A 17361-nucleotide genomic window follows, 5' to 3' on the forward strand; every position below is an offset into this window, starting at 1 on the left:
CTAAACCTTTTATAAATGCGGATTTGGAACACCTTTTAGGTTCCATTGCCAGGGTACACTTCCTTCTTCACTTATAAAATAGTTCGCAAAGGTTTCGCGTACATCAAAAGCTTTTAAACCATAGTTCCGGAAAGTTGTTGGTTTTAACATTTCAAGTGCTAAAGCTGGGTTCTCTCTTAAGAATGTCTTCCATTTCCCTTCAATAATATTTCCATTTTCATCAAAATTATCTGCAAAATCTGTTGGGCAGTACAATTTCTGTTCCACAGCCTCCTTTTCTTCTTCCAACAATAAAAAATTGTTGCCACCGTGGCCTTTATAACTTTATCTACATTCTCTGGTTTTAGAATGAGATAGTTTGGCAGCCATGTTGGAAAATGGCCGCCGGGAATGTCATTTAGATACAGTATACTGTTCAAAAATTATGAAAAATGGTAAATGTATTGTTGAAGACCGTCTAAACATCATACTTAAATATTGAAGACGTGCTGCTGATAGTTTGGGCGTCATCTTGGAAAATGGCTGTGTGAAATGCCAAATATATTACCGATATATAAATTTTTTCGATATTTCTTTACTGAGTAGATGATTTTCATGAACGTATTAAACACCATAAAAATAACTATTTCCAAGTCTAAGTTATCGACCCCATCTTTAAAAATGGTCACTGAAGGATTACTATCCTAAAATCTGAAACAAAGAAAAGCACAGCTATATCTGATGCAGGAATCAGAATGGTGTGAATGGGTCTTTGACTTTAGCGATAGCGAACCCATCCCCACTGTTCGGGATTAAATCGTTTCCTAGCTATCTTTGACTTATTATTGTCATTAAAATCTCTCAACGTATTTGTAAGATGTTGATTATCTGTCATTACTTTAAACCCTGCCTTGTCATAACCACATCCAGTTACAGCATGTAAATGAAAGAAGTGTTCTCTTAACCTTTTTTTCTCAAATGCCTCCATTTGAGATTCTCTTCTTGGTGTCGTTTTGGTTTCAGATTTAAGAATGAAGACGTTTCAATTCGGGTGTGATAGTCTAGCAAAAGAACCAAGACATTCCGCTACTACAATGGCTAGAAAACGATTTAAACCGCGAAGAATGGGGATGGGTTGGCGATCCCGAATCCCAAGTCCCATTCACGCCACTCAAGATTAACGTTTAATACTCATTATCTGTAACTGCGGAACCTCTTGTGTGATGAACTGTGGATGTAGACGATCCGAATTAGTTTGCTCAGCATTGCGTGGACATTGTCGCTGTACTAGCTGTGATGGATCTGAGCAAAAGGGCTTCTTGTGGCAGAGGGGACCCGAGTTCGGTGTGCCGGTTCGGGAGTTGCTTGGGTTCGCCCTTTGCTCAGGCCGTTCCTTGCCCCGTTCGCTGAAGGTTTTTGCTCGGCCGCTTCGCCCCCGCCTAGGTGTTGCCTTAATTGGCTCAAACCGCTATTGGCAACCCTCTGAGGGTCGCGGATACATTGTTTCGTTCGTATGGCACTGATGTTCTTGGAGGGAAATCCTCCGTCCCCTCGAGCCTCCTGCTGCCTTAATCCTTCCCTGTCACCAACCACCTTCTGACTGGGCTCGCCGCTGACGGTTTTCAGCTTCTGTCACCTGCTCAAGGGGCGTTTGTCGGGTCCGCTTGCCGATCCCGTGTGCCTTGACGGCGTTTCCGCAGGTTCAATTTGGAATATGATGAGCCCCCAGCTAGGTGCTGCGCCTAATCAAGGCCTCTGAGATGCCATTATTGTGAAAATAATTCAGGCTGACGAGATGAATATGAACGAACTGTTAGAGATTTGTCTTAAATCTAATCTTTAACCACACGAGAATGTATAAACTCCCATGTTAAACTATATACCCTAATCAACATGTTGAGAATTACAGCTTTGAATAACTTTTATTTCTCTCCGAATTTAGGGTAATAATTTTCGAGTGGACATTTTTAAAGATGGCGTCGATAATATCAACTTGGAGATCGCTATTTTGGTGTTTATTACGTTAATGAAAATCATCTACACAATCTAGGAATTTCGAAAAGATTTATATGTTTGAAATATATTTAGTATTTCTAGCAGTCATTTTCCAGGATGGCGCCCAAACTATAAGTAGCACGTCTTCAATATTCAATAATGATGTTTAGACCGTCTTCAACATAATTATTACCAATTTTCATAATTTTTGAAGAATATATTGTATCTAAATGACCTTCCCGGTGGCCATTTTCCAAACATGGCGGCCAAACTATCTGAGGAATGGCTTCAATATTTTACTATGAGGTTTACACAGCTATGATTATAATCTCTATCAATTTTCATAATTTTCCAACTACATGGTGAAATGTACTGTACCTAGCATTCACGGCGGCCATTTCCCAATATGGCGACCAAACTGTCAAACACAGAGCTGTAAAATTTTTCTATGATGCTCATGTGGCCTCAGTCATAATGTGTACCAATTTTCATAATTTTTGAAGAAGAATGTGGAATACATTGTAGCTGGCATTCCCGGCGGCCATTTTCCAAGATGGCGGCGAAAGCTCGCGCTCTACAGCAGGGGACTTTCAGTATATTTTTCGATTTAAACATTTTGATTGAAGATGGATTTTACGTAGAAAAGACTCAAGTTAGATACACAGCTACTGTGTTAATATTTTCCGGTAGTGGCAGAATTTGTAGATTCTGCATGATAGACTGTAAAGAAATTGCACTTAAAACAAATGCAAGATTACTATGAAAACGCACACTAAGTCGGCATAAGTATCATTTTGAAGGTATAGCTATATCGAAAGGTTTTTGCAAGTCCTACGGAGTACGTTTTGTAAGCCCATTATTGAGAATTAGGAACTTTGATGTTACGCAACATCTACCTCCTGATCCAATGCACGATCTACAGGAAGGGGTTATTCCAAGCGTTTTGAAACGTGTGTTAAATTACATGATTTCCAACCATTTTTTGACCTTGGAAGATTTAAATTCTTGCATCTCGTCATTTCCGTTTGGCAGATCTGAATCAAATCGACCAGAGATTCAAATCCGCAATGCAATATGTGGAACTGGAAATATTAAGGGTTCGGCTTCCGAGCTTTTCTGTTTGTTTAGACTCGTGCCTTTAATTTGTTTTTCATATTTACCAAACGAGGATGACGAACACTGGTTAATATACATAAAACTCAGAGAAATAGTTCAATATGTTTACGCGTCACATTTACATATTTCATTTCTTGGTGTACTTGAAACTTTAATTGAAAAGTATTTAAATTTAGCTTACTGGTATGGCGTTCTAGTTTAAACCTTATCTAAACCATTTTCAGACCCCAATTTTTTACAGTGTATAATTCAAAAAGGTTTTCATATATTTCGAAAAGGTTCTCATAAAAACTAACAGGTTTTCATATAGTTCTTAGTTCTAAAAGGTTTTAATATAATTTTAAAATTATTGCATGTAATTCTAAAACGTTTTCATGTACTTCAAACATTTTTACAAGAAATTCTAAAACGTTTTCATGTACTTCAAACATTTTTACAAGAAATTCTAAAACGTTTTCATGCAACTCAAAACGGTTTTCATGTAATCCATAACGCTTTTCATGTAATTATAAAAATGTTTTCACGTAATTTAAAAAAGGTTTTCATGTAATTTAAACCCGTAAAACCCTTAAGTATTTTTAATCGAACCATGCTACTTACCCTCTCACTCTCAGAAATTACCATAACCATACAGTAGGAACACTGTAAAATTTATATACGACTGAAACAAGTTTCGCCGTAAATATAACAGTCAATTTAGTGTTTTCCTTGATCATGTTAAATTTCCATTATAACTAACGGCCACACCACAGTAGCCATCCATGACTCTTAGAACAACGATCAAAATGCAGTTATTTTGGTAGACTGTAACAAAATATAACATGAAAGTGCAGAACGTGGACAACAGAATGCCACTGTTAAAATGAATTCGTAATCTCACTATTTTCATCTGACGGTACAACATTAAAAAATAACAATACACCGTTGAAAAAATGTATTCAGTGTAAAAATAAAAGTCCGAAAACAATCTCGCTTGGCGATGACACAGCTTGAAATAAAATCGAATATATAGTATAAAAAATTATGTATAGAAATACATGTCATACTCCATTCTTCTTTTCACAGTAAAACAACATTTAACCCATCGGTCGTTTTAATGAATAATTCAAGATGCATTCCAAAATCAGTGGAGTATTGTTCCTGAATGATAAATTCTGCAAATAGGTCATAGGCTTATAATAGAAAAACCAAGTGTAAATCACTTGATTTCCCGTCCCTTCAATGGAGCGCTATACGTCACGCGAAATGTTTATCACATTGCTCATAATAATGATTTGCGCGATGCATAGGGTGTGCATTTCACGGCATTTGTAATTTAATTAAGTGTAAGGCTGATAGAGTGTTACCCGTATTAGGGCGAGTCAGTAACTAACGATGAAAATAATTAAAATCAATTATATCTATTAAACTATTTAAGTAAAATATCTGGATATAGAAGGAGTAATGAAAATTGCGCATGAAGTCGACACACTAAATTCCTTTCATAGTTAATATATAGCAAAAACGGATTTATGTACTAAGAACGTCGGACCATCGCTTTTGCTTCTTGTATCATCCTCGGATACTTTATTGAGAAACTTCGTCTGCTTATATTTTGACTCCATCCACAAATTTTGTACAAAGAGACTTCTAGTGGTCGAAAATATCATTCTTATCTCTATTTTCGTGGTTTAATAGTTATTTTATTTTTTTTCGAAATTGTACCAGTGGTGAAGAAAAGCAAAGCAAAGTGGACAACAATGCGATGCAACTTCCGTTTAGTGTAGTTAAGTTTCAAAGTTAAGAATATATATAATTGATGTTTCTTTAAATATTTTCTTTATGTATCTGGTTTTTATTTCTTTGTACTAAAATTATTATTGTAGTACAATTATAAGTTATGATTATTATTATTATTATTTACTTTGAGCAGTATCTATTATGCAAAGCCCAAAATATAAGAGAATAAGACCGATAGATGACGAGCGCCAGTTTTGAAATTATAAGCCACTCCCATCAAAACATACAAAGTTGTCTAGGATGGGTAGGGAACTTGCTACGTTCAACGATCTTCTTACATAAATCCGTTTTTGATATATGGTGAGTAATCAAACATTACCTATACTCTTTCCAAATTTAATTCTAAGTTCAGCGACAAGTGGACAAGAGTTGGAAGAGTAACGGCGTTATGAATTTTTAAACATCCTACCTACGATTTGAAACCACGTGTAAACACAACCGTTTATAATCGAACCAATTCCGAATCGCATTGTTGTTTAATATAAAACTGTTTAAATGGTGCGGATAAACACCTTTGGGCTTTACTTAACACTTTTTTACCTCATATGGTGTATTTTTAAATTAAAGGTTTTTTGATATGAGCTTAGAGCGTGAGAGGTGAAGAGAGTCATCATGGTATACTCCTATTGGATAGAATCCCGTTGGACCGAATTCAGATTTCTACAAATGTAGCCAAATTTAAAACAATTTATAGCCCAAGGAGCGATTTTCTGCTGAATGGGAATATTTATATGGAAGAGACTTCGTCTGAATGGTATGGGTTTACACATATAAAATCATAGCGTTTTCCTTGAGTTGCCAAGCTCCTGTAGCGCAATGGATTAAGTGATTTGGATGATCGAAGAAGTTAAGCAGCATCGAGTGCCGTCAGTACTTGGGAGGGAGATCTTGTTACGTTAGGTAAGGTTAGGTTAGGGTTAGACAATTTCAAAAATGAAAGTTATTTACTGAAATTTATTGAAGAATGTCATTGGTGAACATACATATTATTTGCTGCAATATAGAAGTTTAATAAGAATATCAATTTTATTGTCTGGTTAGGTTAGGTTAGTAATATTTTATAATTCATTTAACAATGTTACGCCTTTTCCAAAATATTGATGTTTAGTTTCATTGACTTCTCAAATAATTTGCCTTTTCCAAAACATTACTGTTATGTTATGTAATGTTAGGTTAGGTTAGGTGTGGTTAGGTTATTTTAGGTGAGGTTAGGGTTAGTAATATTTTATAATTCATTTAACAATGCTACGCCTTTTCCAAAATATTGATGTTTAGTTTCATTGACTTCTCAAATCATTTGCCTTTTCCAAAACATTACTGTTATGTTATGTAATGTTAGGTTTGGTTTGGTTTGGTTAGGTTAGTTATATTTTATAATTCATTTAATAATGTTACGCCTTTTCCAAAATGTTGATGTTTAGCTTCATTGACTTCTCAAATAATTTTCCTTTCCCAAAACATTACTGTTATGTTAGGTTAGGTTTGGTTTGGTTAGGTTAGGTTTGGTTAGGTTAGGTTAGACAATTTCCAACAATGAAAATTAATTACTAAAATTTATTGAAGAATGTTATTGGTGAACATAAATATTATTTGCTGCAATATCAAGAAGTTTAATTAAAAAATCAATTGAAAAATAGGAATGAAAGGAAAATTCATGATTGGAAAACCGCCCAAATTGCGGTATTCGGTCTAATGGGATTCGGTCGAACAAGACATTCGATCCAATGGGATTCGACCCAATGGTAGACAATCAGAAATCATCTACTAATTCTCCCTGCATAGTGAAACATCCTTAAAAATCCCAAGCTTTTAAAAATCAAAAAAGAATTATTAATTTTACATGTTTAATTTCAAAACGGTGTTTTAAAAGTGTTATTTTACACCGAATTTGCACTTTAAATTGGCCCCTAAAAACTCAAGGTAATGAAACTCTCTTTTGGGTGTTTTTACGGTGTTTACACCATTTTAACACTTTTTTAACACTTCCATTTCTTTGAGTGTAGTTTATCTTAAGGTAATTGTAGTTATGGCAAATGTTAGACTTGCTTTTATTTAAACTTACTTCTATCGTTCAGTTTCAAAGTTTTCGCGCTCACAGTCAAAAACTGTTTGAGTAAAACAGTGCACTAGACTGCCAAAGACGATAAAATTACCCCTTTTAACTTTAGAGTTCAGTATTTCGTCAATTTCCCCTTACCTGAACCAAATATAAAGTGCTCACCGTGCAGTCATCGTGTTTTAATAGACGGTATAGGGATTTCAAAATATAAATTACAATTAATTTACGACGGAACGGTAATTTTTTCAGAATTTTTAATCTTTAATTTACCGGTAATTTATAGATAGATTCATCGGTAACTTATAGTTAGTTTACCGTTTAGTTCATCAGTAATTTATCGCTTATTTACCCGGAAGGTTACTGGATGTAAAAATTACAGTAACTTCACATCTCTCTTTTGGGTGCTTCAATTGAAAGTTTTTGGAAACGATTTGGCCGTTTCTCATTTAAATCTATACTTTTTATTTTAGAATAGTTAAATGAATACTGATGTAATTCCGTCTGGGTCTTTCGGACCAAAACCAATAAAGACCATTTACAGCTTTTAGCAGTGCCTGATTAAAAACCTCGGGGGCACTATAGGCGTTTTGGGGTCCCACTGTCCATAACCAGGAGCAATATGACTTTAATAAATCTCAAAGATTAAATTTCTGGTAATACATGAATTTCGAATCAAGTTCGGGTATTTAATAATTTACTTGTAGGGTATCGAAAGGGGATACAAGTATTCTGGTAGTAGATTAATTATTCTCGGGTAACAATAAAGTATTAAAAGTTAGGCTGAATAGCTAACTAGCCTCTCATTTGAGAGTTTCACAATTCTATGTATAAGTGATAATAGTTGAACAGAATTAAAAGAAAATTTAATACTCGCCTTTAATTCCAATTTTTAATTTGAGAACTTTTGGAGTTGTATAACGCGTGTGTACTCATACGGACATTGGCTATCGCGTCTTTACGCACCCCGTGAACTGCGCGTTCTGTTAACAACTGCTTTCTTAAACTGTACCGTGGGTTTATAAGTATAATGGAGCAATATAAAGAAATCATGAAGCTTGACGCAATTGTGGAAGTTAAATGGAGTTCCATATTTATCCCTTAGCGGCAAATTAAACCCTGAGAAGTTAATATCTGATCAATAATTTTGCTAACCAACATTATAAGCGTTGGAGAAGCGAAAGTTTAACACTGGAAAAAGTCGGTTTCCTACGAGAATATTTACCCTTTCTGAGATTGAATTCTATTATAGTTAACCTCATATTATATACCGTTTAAAGACCATTATACGTGTTTCATATAAAGTTAGTTTAACTGGTAATTATAGTTCATGGCAAATAATGAACTAGCTTTTATTCAATAATCTCTTAACCGTGTCTTGCAAAACTTTGTGTAGAAAATTCGATATCAGAAACCATTATTTCGTTCGCGTGCTTCGATTTAAGGTTCTAGGAAACGTTCTGGACGTTGCTCATTTAAGCTAATTTTCTATTTTGTCCGCAATCGAAGTGTTTGATTTGATAAGTTGCACAGGAATATTTGCAAATTTCAGGGTTTATTCATTAAGCTTAAGTCAAACAAGTCACGTAAGGAAAGTTTCCGTATTAACTAGGCGTGGTGGGGGAGACATGTTACTTTTTTATGTGCTAATGTAGTACAGTATTCAAGTTTTTTAACTCGCTAAGGTATTTGAGATCGCCTATTGATTACACCTGCCCATCAAATTAAACCTAAACTTCAGGATTGCCGCAATAAATGTAAAATAACACTTAATATTTTAAAATTAAAATTCTATACCTGTATTTAAAATATCGGACATTTCCAAGAAATTCCATTTCGTTCAGCGCCATTTTGGGGGTCTCTTTATCAAAGACTGAAAAGTTTTCCTGCTGGATTTACCATTTTTGTCGATTAATTCAGAGGAAACCGAGGATGGTTAAGCGCGTTTGCTTTCAAACTAGGAAAATCGTTGCCGTTAAGCGCTCAAACTTTGTTGACTACAACATCAATAAACAAGTTGGGGAAACCAAACAACCTCTCCGAGTCGAGAAAAGGGCTATTTAGTAAGAGGTTTACTTGGATAATTAAATAAATGTAACTGATATTAATTTTTTTAATCATCAGTAATTTACCTTAATTCAAGTAAGAAACTTTATTCCTAAAATCATTTTAAACGTAGCTATTGTTAACGTTTGACTTCTATCGAACACCTTTTTCACAATTTTTGTAAATGTAGGGTGTGTAAGGACATTGGGAGGCTAGACGTTTCTCGTAACCATAGCCGACCACCGCGTACATCTTGACCCTAACGATGATAATGGAGTAGAAGTCAATATGGCTCTCTGTAAACTGCCAACGTGGTCCGGATATTGCGAATTCGTTTGCTCCGATTTGCCCACTGCGAACGCGGTGACAGACAGACGGACATAAACACAAACATACCAGTCTTGACGCTTATAGGTTTTATTGGAAATCGATGATTACTTTTTTTGTGACGCCTAATGAAACAGGTAAATATTATTTAAATACAAACAAAGAAGATTAGAAATGTTCGTAGTGATGTAAACTTCAATACTGGGAAAGGGGGTTTCCAGCAGAAATAAATACCTTTCAATTCCCAGAAGCGGTAGTTTTCGAAATTAAACGAACTAAGCTTCTTTGAACCACGCCTCTCCTCGGTCACGAGCCTCTGACGTATTTAAAACAATTTTTACCCGCCCCGCCGATGCCTTCTTTACAGTCCATTTAAGAAACATTTAGCAACAATAAGAATGAGACTAAATAAGGTGTGTTTCCGTGAAATCTATCTCTATATCTATATAAATCAAAGTCCTGACTGACTGACAGACTGACTGATAATCAACGCCCAGCCCAAACCGCTTGCCCTAGAAGGCTGAAAATTTGCAGAAACGTTACTCATAAGTAGTAGGCGCGTACTAAGAAAGATTTTTCCAATCCGCCGCCATCTTAAAAAATGGCGCCCAGAAATGTAAAAAATATACTCTATGCAATTAAGTACGCGCGTTTCAACCGATTTCACAAATATTTAGTACACTGGTTTGCTTTAACCTTAAGACGGGCTGAATGGTCTTTCAGGTTCGATTTTTCGCCATCTTTTAAAATGGCGCCCAGAAATGTAAGAAAATATTCTCTATGCAATAAAGTCCGCGCGTTTCAACCCATTTCACAAATATTTAGTACAATGGTTTCCTTTAACCTATTGACGGGCTGAATGGTATTTTGGGTTCGATTTGTTGCCATCTTTTTAAATGGCGGGCAAAAACTTAAAACCCTTCTTTATGGAATAATGTCCGCGTGAAAAGTAATAAAAAATATCCCGACGGGCTGACGGATTGTGCCGAGTGCCGATCTCCTAGGGTGCTACAAAAATATTAGTCATCATTAAAATCTACCCATTCTTTATATCATTTTAGATGGAAGTTCTTATTACACGCGAGCCATGCCGCGGGTAACGGCTAGTATCTATATAAATCGAGGTCCTGACTAAATGACAGACTGACTGATAATCAACGCATAGCCCAAACCGCTTGCCCTAGAAGGCTGAAAATTTGCAGGAACGTTACTCATAAGTAGTAGGCGCATATTAAGAAAGATTTTTCAAATCCTCCGCCATCTTAAAAAATGGCGCCCAGAAATGTAAAAAAAAACTTCTCTATGCAACAAAGTCCGCGCTTTTCAACCGATTTCAAAAATATTTAATACACTGGTTTCCTTTAACCTATAGATGGGCTGAATGGCCTTTGGGTTCGATTTGTGGCCATCTTTTTAAATGGCGGCCCAAAACTTAAAAACCCTTTTTAATGGAATAATGTCTGCGTGAAAAGTAATAAAAAATGTCCCGACGGGCTGACGGGCAACGCCGAGTGCCTTCGCTCCTAGGGTGCTATAAAAATATTAGTCATCAGTAAAAATTACCCATTCTTAGTGTCATTTTGATGGAAGTTCTTATTTCACGCGAGCGACGCCGCGGGTAACAGCTAGAACATGATATTTGTCAAACACTGTCTTAGAAACGACCACTGGCAAGGCAATGCAAGTTGGTATAAACACCAAGGAGTAATTTGGTTTCAGTCTGAAGTACCTGGATCTTTCCCAGCCCGTTTCCACGTAAAACCAATTGAGATTCCTGATAGCTATGGACTGAAGTATACAATAATATACATGTGTATGTAATAGTTGATTGCCAAATTTAGTATGTGAACGATATATTAATGAATGAATTCTTCGTGGACTCCAGCATTTATCACCACCTCTTTTTTGTGCAAATTGCTAGACATTTAAAACAATACCAGTATATCCCTGTTTTTGTGACTGAAAATTTTTGTGAAATATTTAAATGGCTGTTAATGATAGTAAATCACATTGATATCTTAAATATATAATTATCCTCTACATGTTAAAGAGTGGATTTAAAATGACGTAACACGATGTGATTTCGTTCGATTAGTACAATTTTCGAAGATTAATAACAAATTGGTGTCATGTATGGGAAATCGATTTCATGTTCCAACCTAGTTAAATGTCAGTGTATAAGGGCGTTATTTGAAGATTATTTTGGTAATGACAACGGCTACTGTTCCTGACAACAGCATGAGAAGAAAGTAGAAAGGAACACTGACGCTACTCAGGTCCAAGGCTTCGGTGCTTTGCAATGGTTTCTTCCACATGAACTGTTCAATAGAGTAATGTAACGCTAGTTCCTGATGCTTTAAAATTTGCTTTTCGAAAAACGGTTCCACTCTGAAATGAAACCGGAATTAAGACTTTTAATAGGTTTATGCAGGAATACGAAGATTTAGTACTTGTAATCTTTAAGAGGCCATTTTTTGGGCCTGGGTGTCTGACGGAAAGGGGAGGAGGTGTAGAAACCGTCACCGTTGACGTCATGCATAATTTATTTGACGTATTTTGCGACCTGCGCCGCGACTCCCGCGACCTATGCGCGGTGAACCCGAATGTAAACATGATACGTCGTCTGAACGAGTAGACCTAGGATTATTTTTCTGAAAAAAAAAGGCGAAAATACTTGGAGACTTGCTTTCAGTTAAGAACTCGATATTGGGTGGAGTAACAATTTAATTCCTTCCACTCTTCACCAAAGTTATACAAAAACAAAACATCAGTATCCCTATGCAAAGGCTTAGGGTTTAAGGGGAAGTAAACGTCATCTTTTCTCAAAATTATTTATTATAGCATTCGTTTTCAATACTGAATTTCGAGCTACACTAACTTCTAAGTCGTCGACTTTAGTTACAGTTAGAGAAATTTCCGCCTCAAAAACGTCGTTAACGTCAAACTGTTCCAAGTTCTCGCACTTCCCGTCAAATAAGACAGGTTTACAGGTCAAAAACCAGTTTATTAATAGCTTGGACCACTTTTATTCAAAACGTGAGGGTAACTGGTCCCAATGACTAGTTTATTAATTCCTACTTTTATTAAAAATTGATATGGGGACCTCTTTAATTATTTTCATTTTAATATAAATTTCGACTCCAGGATTCCAGTTGTGTATACAACCCTAAGCCGAGAGAGATTTTTTAGAAGAGAGAACGACCACAAGTCCTGGGACCAGTAGAAAAATAAATAGGGGAAGGGTCACTGGTCCCGGGACCAGTTTCATATTTAAGACATCAGGGGTCACTGGTCCGGAGGACTAGTTCAGAAATAAACCTTATTTCCAAGCCTGTAGTTCCCGAACTTTTCAGAGCCGAAACTGATGCAGACGACAGCTTAAAAGGTCATGATCTCGATCTGTCCCACACATTCGCATAACCAATGAGACGCGAGGAAGGAGAAGCAAGTGGTTTAAAAGTTTTTGGTGCTTCCCCTCACAGTCAATCAGATATTTGTGTGGGGTCTATGGCCTCTTAAAGATTCCCAGAAGTAAATCTATGTATTCCTGGTTTATGATAAAACTGTTACTGACATCAGTTGGGCGTTCAATTGTGGCATGCTTCTGATCCAAGAGGCGTTGAAAATGTAGTGTTTGTAGTTGAGTTTAAGAACTTGTGGCGAAAAGTAAAATCCTCCTTTTCTCACGATGAGCTCTTTATCCGTCTTGGGATCCTTCAATAAAAATCCAAAAAGCGATTTCATCAAGTCTGCGTTTATGATCAGAACCTTTTCCTCCAATAAAATAACACGAAGCGAATCAATCACCGTCGTCGAACCATGGTAGAAGACGAGCAATTTCTCCTCATCGAATTCGTCCAGCCATTTCTTAGCAACTGGGTCCCGGGCCGCCTGATACAAACCAATGACGTCAGATTAATATATAAAGGACTTAACATGAGGAAGATTATTCACCCAATCTTTAATATATTCGATATCGTTTTCGGACAAAAATGTCGGTTTAATTCCCGATTTGATCAAGTCCGAGAGAGTGTCGATGCAGTTGTAGCTTTCGGTCGAGAAGTTCGTGCGCAAGTAACAACCCAAGAAGAACAGAATGAAAGTCACTCCGATAAGCCACGATGAAGCGAGCAGACGACAAGTAATATGAGGCAGAACAGCAGGAACCGCTACAAAACATTATTATCCTACTCGCTTATGTCTGACTAAAGCAACGGGCATCTTTCAGAATTAAGGGGGTTAATTGTATCTGCTATACGATGTTGAATAGGGATGAATTAATTGCTTACGTTCGGCGCATAAGAGTGACGCGTTTTCCCAGAAAGTTTCAAAGCCTTCTTGGGCAATTTTCCTAACAACTTTCCTGTTGGGCACAGATTTGTATTTGTTGGTTACGACGGAGTGAATGACGAGTAAAAGAGAAAGAAGGATCAAGGTCAACACTATTAAGATCACAACCTGAATGAATCAAGAAGAAAAACTCAACGATTTAGGTATTAAGTATATTGTTATTGGGCAAAATTTACTTCGTTTTCCATATTTAAGAAGGACCAAGAATTGGACGTGACTGTCACTTTGGGGCTGGAAACGATAATCAGCTTGTTGATTCCGACGGGGGGAGACGGATAGAAATGGTCCAATATAGTATGGAAAAATGAACTTGACGGTTTCTGTGCAATAACATGCGATTTCTAAAACCGGCGAAAGGGTTAATTACTTTTTAAATAGGTTCTTATTCGGAGCTTTTTAATATTAGCTGCAAAATCGCAAACCTTGAAAAAATTTATCATATCGTCTGCATTATAAAGGTCATTATAACGATAAACTTTGAAATCCAGCCTAAAAGTCATCAACAAAATTTAAATACAATATTCTGTAAATGTTCTTTAATAACAGTTCGTACGCTGAATAATCAATATAATCACAAGTAGAATTATATAAAAACGTCTTGGTTTGGACCAAGGCCGAAAAAACAAACGATATGTGTGAGGTTTATCAATTGACTGAAGTTCAGATATTGAAATTTTTTTCTAATTATTTTTATCCACTCAATCCTTAATCAATATTTAATTCAATCAACTGATTTTACTGTTAATCGATCTAGTCCCTCTAAATTAATTGAAAAAATTACATATCTACGCTTTTTCAAGAACAATTACATTTTCCGAAAACATTTTATCATGAAATTAATTATTTTGAAGGGAGTACGTGTTGAGGCATCTTGAATATTTGAAATGTTCTACTGGATGTCTAAAAAAAGCAAGCGAACTTTGGCATAACTCGAATGGAAAATGTAAATATTTGATCGTGGATGCCAAACAAGGGTGTTGCGCGATTTTATACATTTAATTTCTGTTGTATTTATGGTAGTTTTAAAATCAATTGAGTTTACTTGGATAAACTTTTTATTTACATTAAAAGATTACATTACAATTCAGTGTTATGAGTCCTACTCTAGCTCCGGTTTGTCATTCAACTAGTGGCGCGCGTACAAAGTATTTTTATCTATATATAGCTGCCGTAATACTTTTTTAACCCTTACGACTTTGTCTTGCCTGATACATGCTTTTTTAATCCGAAGTCTACTATTAGTTTTTTATCCTAATAGTAGACATTTATACATCAACCTTTTTTTTTTAATTATTATTATCCCGGAGAGAACCACGCAGGTGTTTTTAATGGTCTTCCATAGGCGGATGTTCTTGTTGGTTGCTGTGGTTGCTCTTGAAGTGTTGGCGGAAGTGCCCTTGTGTTGTTTCCCAAGTCTTGTTGTGGTGGCTGATCTGGTTGTTGGTGGTTATATGTTATATCCGCTCGTGAGACTGTAGAGGGGTCTTCGGTCCGAGTTTCGTTGGTGCCGTGTCGTGATGTGCTAGTGTTGGCAGTTGGCAGTTCCGTCTGGTTGCTGCGGCGAGGTTGATGTAATGACTGTTCTGTATGATGGGCTACTTGTGGACGCACACTTAGGTGGTTGTGCTGAGTGGAGAATGTGAAGCTGGCACGTGCTGTGGGTTGAATTCGCGTAACCATTGGAGGTGATTGGCATCGTTGGTGTGGCGTTACACTGGGATCGGAGTTGAAATCTTGTCAATGTTCTGCTCTGTGGTCGGAGTTGAAGGCGAGTTCGTCGAAGCGTTTGGTTGCTCTGAGTTTGTATTATGTATGAGTCCGGAGTATTGGCCGTCTGACGTATTGTTGCTTGTTTCCAAGTACGAGGGCCTGTGAGGTACCATACTTTCTCTCCTATTTGCAATGGACGTAGGCTTTTGTGTGGTCTGGTATCTGCCTGTAATGTCATCGTGCGTTGACGTTGTTGTAGTCCAGTTTGTATCACGCGTGTTGGAAAATTTGGCTTGAGGAGTGTATTAGACACTGTTAACAGACTACGGAGTTTTCTCCCCATCAACATTTCCGCAGGGGTGAGGAGGTTTGCAAGTGGTGTGGTTCGATATTCTAGAAGAATTTGCTCGAGGTTTTTTCCTTCGGGTTGTGCTTTGTAGAGATAGTTTTCGAGGGTTTGCGCCATCCGTTCCGCCAATCCGTTGGCCTGCGGGTGATAGGGACTTGCGGTAACGTGTTTCACACCCCATTCCTGGAGAAACTTGGTGAACAAGAAGGAGGAGTAAGGCGGACCATTATCGGATATTAAACGTTGTGGGATGCCATGACGTGCGAAATGTGGCATCATGAATTTGATGACTGATTCAGCGTTTGTAGATGAGATTTGCTGGGCTTCGACGTACTTTGAGTAATAGTCGATTAGTAATATGTAATCCTTTGACTGGAACTTGAAAAGGTCTGATGCTACCGTGTGCCATGGATATGGGGGTATGTCCAGCGGTTGAAGCGGCAGTGAAGTGTTTGCGCGCTGTCTCTCATTGCAGGTATTACACTGTTGTATGAAGTTACTAATGTCAATTGTCATGGATGGCCAGTATACGTTGAACTTCGCTCGAGAAAGACAGGCTGTCACTCCCTGGTGTATGCCGTGTATTTGTTGCATTGTCTCATGTTGTTGCGATGCGGGAATTACCAGACGTTCTCCCCTGTATACTAGACCGTCTTGCGCATGAAGCTCTTCTTTGATGGGCCAGTAGGCCCGTACGGCGTTGTTCCGAAGCGAATTCAGGTTTGTTGGCCAGCCTTGTTCGAGATAGTATTGTATCTGCTGTAGCGTGGTGTCCTCTTTGGTTGCGGTTTGGAGTTTCTGTAACCTGCCGTCCGATAGTACCGTTACAGCATATAGTGTGGCTGAAGGACCTTCCAGGAATTCAGTGGACATTTTGGAGTCAGGATGTGGCACTCGTGATAGAGTATCGGCAATATAGATCTTTGTTCCTGGTACGTAGATCAAGGTAGGATCGTATCTGGCTAATCGCAGGGTCAATCGTTGAAGTCGAGGTGAGAGAAGATAGAATGGCTTATTAACGATGGCTAGGAGTGGTTTGTGATCGGTGTGTACCGTGATTGGTGCTGCAGCCACGAAGTAGTGAAAGTGTTCGCATGCGTACAGAATTGCGAGCATCTCTTTTTCTATCTGTGCGTAGCGAGTTTGCGCGGGATTAAACGTCATGGAGGTATATTCGACGGGTTTACCCTGTTGGAGGAGAACGGCGCCAACACCATGTTGGCTGGCGTCCACGGAGACTGTGTTCGGCAATTGTGGGTCGTAAAATGTCAATACGGGAGAGGAAGATATGGTCTGCTTAAGATCTTCGAAAGCGCTTTGATGTGATTCATCCCATTGAAATATCGTGCCTTGCTTCAGTAAAGGTCGTAGCGGAGCTGTTCGTTCCGAGTATCCAGGTATAAATTTGGCCAGGAAGTTTATCATCCCCAGGAAGCGTAAGAGTGCAGGCTTATCCGTTGGGGAAGGTAGGTCACGTATGGTTTTAATCTTTTCCGGGTCGACAGCTACTCCCGTTTGTGTGATGATATGACCCAGGTAATTGATACGCTTAACAGCGAGTTGAATCTTCTTGGAGTTGAATTTCAATCCAGCATTCCGTGCCCGTTGCAAAACGGAGTACAAAGTCATGTTGTGTGACTCCTTGGTTTGGGCA

Source organism: Phalangium opilio, unplaced genomic scaffold, assembly GCF_054372755.1.
Source record: "Phalangium opilio isolate 3A_F unplaced genomic scaffold, DU_Popi_V2 ptg000073l_1, whole genome shotgun sequence".
Classification (NCBI taxonomy): Eukaryota; Metazoa; Arthropoda; class Arachnida; order Opiliones; family Phalangiidae; genus Phalangium; species Phalangium opilio.